Raw genomic sequence first — 4,303 nt, forward strand, 5'->3', positions numbered from 1 at the left:
GGGAAACTACCTGCCTGGGAAACTGCCTGCCAACCCTACCCAGGACAAACAGACGCTGGACTAACATTGAGGTCTTGGGTCAGCCTATCTGGCATAACAGGATGCAGCTTTAACCTCAGGCCTGACAAGACGAATCAAGAACACTAGCAACCAGCTCTAGCCAATCAGACTCTTACACCCTAATCAGTTACTCTTCGCGGGTTTTTGTGCTTAAAAACCCGCCCTATGAGATGCCTTCCCTTCCCTTGCCTCTTCCCTCCCCACCCCACTCCCCCACCCCACCGCTCTGCTTCCTGGAGGGACTCTGCCCTGAGAACCCCTGGAGAAGCTCTGCGGTAGCCACCTCCTCTGACCACTCCCCTGCCTTCCTCTCCTGAGTTGTCTTTTTCACTTTTGAAGCCAGTGGCATGCGGCTTCCCTCCTGGGCTCTCTGAGAATGGTGGGAGTGAAGCGGGTAGGGGGCGACCCAAATTTCCAGCAGGAGCCAAGCGGAGGGCTTCAGACTCACTGGGGTCGAGTTTACCATGTGAGGGTGTGGACCATGTTTAAGGGTTGCCCCAGCATTCAGTGCTATGAGTAATAACATTTGCAGGCAGTTTTCTTGGAAGTAGATGTACACCAGTGTCAGGGAACAGCCGCCACCGACAATATATTAGCAATATAGCAATATATAACCTTCATTTCTGTTTTTTCTAAACAAAGTAAGAATTGATCAATATCAAGGAACAGATGCCACGGGATTAGAAGAAAAAATCAAGCAGCACTTAGAAAATGACCCTAGAAGCAATGAGGACACCGATATTCCAAAAGGCTATCTGGACTTCATGCCTTTTATTAACAGAGCCGGCTGTGAATGTCTTAATGAAAGTGGTGAGCATGGATTTGACAACTGTTTACAAAAAGACACAATCTCCCTGGAATCTGACTGCGATGGATAGCCGCTTATTACTGTAGCATTCAATCAGCCTATTAACCTTTAGTCAATGAAATTTCAAGGGCCCAATAATGGTCAGGGTCCTAAATACATAAGAAATTTTATCAGTGTACCCTAATCTATGGATTTGGAAGAAGCAGAAAGAAGTTAACAAACTCAAGCTCTGGAACAGAGGATGATAGTAAAGAAGATAGCATTACTCCACTTCGTTATGTTATGTTTCAGTGTGTTAACAGCGTAACTATTTGTTCAGTCAAATCAAGAAGAAACCACAAGAATTTCATATTCTTCCCTGGCTGGTGTAGCTCAGTGGGTTGAACACGGGCTGAACCAAAGGGTTGCCGCTTCGATTTCCACTCTGGGCACATGCAGGCCAGGTCCCCAATGGGGGCCGTGTGAGAGGCAACCACACATTGATGTTTCTCCCCCTCTCTTTCTCCCTCTCTTCCTCTCTCTTTAAATATGAGTAAATAAGATCTTTAGAAAAAGAATTTCATATTTTACTTTCATTGGTACTCCAATCCAGGCAACAAATATGAATGACTTCAAATGAGTAGTGAGCAAAAAAAGAAAAAAGAAAAGAAAGAAAGTCACTAAGGTACAAAAGATACTAGAAGGCCACATGGCAATCAGACCCACAGCTTCTAGATGACTGCTCAGTTCTCACCAGAGACTGTCAAAATTCCCTTCATTGCCATTACCAGTAAAGCATTGCTTTTGTTCCAAAGACAGCATTAGTTTCTCTCATCATTTTGTTACATGAAATTGTGAATAAAAGTCACTACTTTTGCCAAACTTAATTTTTGTCCTTTTAAATAAGCATTTTCTCTTTCCATTCCTTCGTAAATTGGCCGACTTTTGATTTTAGAAGAAACTGAAGTATCAGGTAGCATATTAAGCTAAAGCTCATTTCTCTTTTCGGAGGAGCCAAACTGATCTAGGGAATTAGGAGCACATGTGCCCTCACGTGTAAACACACAGAGCAAGTTCTGATCAGTGCATTGGAGTAGCTGACCATGTTCAAATAAGTAAAAACTTATGTTTGCTGAACAGCAGCTGGGTGCATGGGCTATAGAAATTTCTCAAACTATAAACTACCAGAAATAAAACAAGTATAGTGAGATTTAACTGTCCTCACCTAAAACGTGTAGTTAATGAGACCACATATTTGAATTCCTTCTGGATGAACTTTAGAAGTTGGAGTCAGCCATTTGCTTGTGAAAAGAGGTGTGTTGAAATTTGACAGTAGAGAAAATACAGAACTCAGAATTTGTGAAGCAACATGAATTAATATCCTCTAATCAAGTATTTATTTTTTTAACCACCAAAAGGTGCAGTATAAATATTCAGAGAACTTGATTTAAGATTACAAATGAATTGGCCAAATGTATATGTTTAAAAGGCCTTTTGTAACAGGCTGGCAAAACAAAACATCTGTTCATTATTGCTTTTTTAAATCTTAAAACTGTAATCTATGAAGTATTGGTAAATCTAATGTTTTAATTATTTTTAAGGTTGAAATGTAATATTTTAATTTCTCTAAGTATTTTAAAATTTCAGTGTTTGAAAAGAGTATGTAAGACTAATAGTTTTAATTCTGTTCATTAAATAGTACATTTGAGGGCATTTTTGCCTAGGAGTATGGTGGAGATACCATTTTGCCTTTGGGAGACCAAAGTATTTATGCACATTTATGAAAACAATTATGTGTCAGTTTTTTGTTAAATTTTGTCACACACTGGAACCCCAGTGTCATTAGATGTTTAGTTCCTCTGTATGTGAGCACATTAACTGGTCGGTGGTGATTTCTGTGTATCTTATGTATTTTATTTTTATGTTGCCTTGGGTCAAATGAACACAGAGGGCAAGACATAAAGGTTTATAACACTCAAAAAAAAAAAACCCGACAACACACACACACACACACACACACACACACACACCGGCCCTAAGAACAACTGAACAAGTCTTGGTTGGCTTCACTTTCTCCTTTCCCCCACAAGTCCCAGTCCCCCTTGGGTGGCTCCACTTTCCCTTCTAATTTCTCTAATAAACCCTGCTCCTTGACTTGCTGTGTCCATCTGGTTTCTTGAGCAACTCCAACCTACCAGTGAATAGTTAAGCACTTTATTAAGTCAGAGCAAAGAGAAAAGCGAGAATCATGAGCATACATCACCAGAAAGGAAATCACCAACAGCCGAACACAGACTGGAGAATCCCAGAGATAGCATTTGGGGTCTGACTGGGAAAAGTTCCAAGTGAAGTGTCCTTCCCTTAGGTGAGATTTCAAAGTCTCACTATGGGGGCTATGGTTAAATATGTTTCAGACAAAAGTGGCTACACTCTAAGGGCCTTGTGTGACTTGACTAACTAACCGGTCCCTCTGGGAGAAGGGCCAGTTGTCCCCGAAAGAACAGCTAAAGACCAAAGGTACTAGTCTTCCAGGGAGAAGGGCCAGTTCCCCCTGGGAGATAGCATGCCTGTATTTCACTTTTCCAATGAAGGTCACAGCTCAGGCATAAACAGGGAGGATCCTCAAGGTCCCTTTAACTGGTGAAGAATGTGGAAGTGTTCTGGCCAAGATGGAGGTGTAGGTAGACACACTATGCCTCCTCACACAACCAGAAGAAGGACAACCACAATTTTAAAGCAAAAAACAATCAGAACTGACAGAAAATCAAATGTTGTAGAAGTCTGACAACAAAGGAGTTAAAGAAGACACATTCATCCAGACTGGCAGAAGGGGCAGAGTCAGGGAGCTGGGGCAGAGAGGATTTGCAGCAAGACCACTTGGACCCAGCAAGGTGGTGGCTGCTAGAGTGGGCGGATCCACGTTGGCTCACAGATAAACCAGGAGAAACAACTGGGGAGCAGGACAGACCACACAACCCAGGGTCCCAGACCCAGGATATAAAGCCTCAAACCGCGGATTGAAAACATCCGTGGGAGTCGAGACAGCAGTGGCAGAAACTCCCAGCATCACAGAAGAGTTTGTTGGAGAGACCCACCCACATGGGAATGAGCACCAGAAAGGCCCAATTTGCTTGTGGGAAGTGGCAGGGAGTAACTAAAATCTGGCAGAGAGCAGAGCAAGCGCCATTGTTCCCTCTCTGACTGAGTCTGCACATACAGCATCACAAGGCCACAACATGGGTTGCCCTGACCTGGTGAACACCTAAGGCCCTGCCCCTTACTATGTAACAGGTGCATCAAGACAAAAAAAGCCCAAAGGAAAGAACAGATCAAAGCTCCAGAAAAAAATACAGCTAAGCAATGAAGAGATAGTCAACCCATCAGATGCACAGTTCAAAACACTGGTAATCAGGATGCTCACAGAATTGGTTGAATTTGGTCACAAATTAGACAGAA

At 42.7% G+C, this 4,303-nt stretch overlaps 1 pseudogene; it reads left to right on the forward strand.

Moving 5' to 3' along the window:
• Positions 1-436: 436 nt before the first annotated feature.
• LOC118980544 (thioredoxin-like protein 1) lies at positions 437-1,522 on the forward strand (annotated as a pseudogene).
• Positions 1,523-4,303: the final 2,781 nt, after the last annotated feature.

The sequence above is a fragment of the Sturnira hondurensis genome, unplaced genomic scaffold (assembly GCF_014824575.4).
Source record: "Sturnira hondurensis isolate 20B ecotype Veracruz unplaced genomic scaffold, ASM1482457v3 Scaffold0022910, whole genome shotgun sequence".
In the NCBI taxonomy this organism is placed as follows: domain Eukaryota; kingdom Metazoa; phylum Chordata; class Mammalia; order Chiroptera; family Phyllostomidae; genus Sturnira; species Sturnira hondurensis.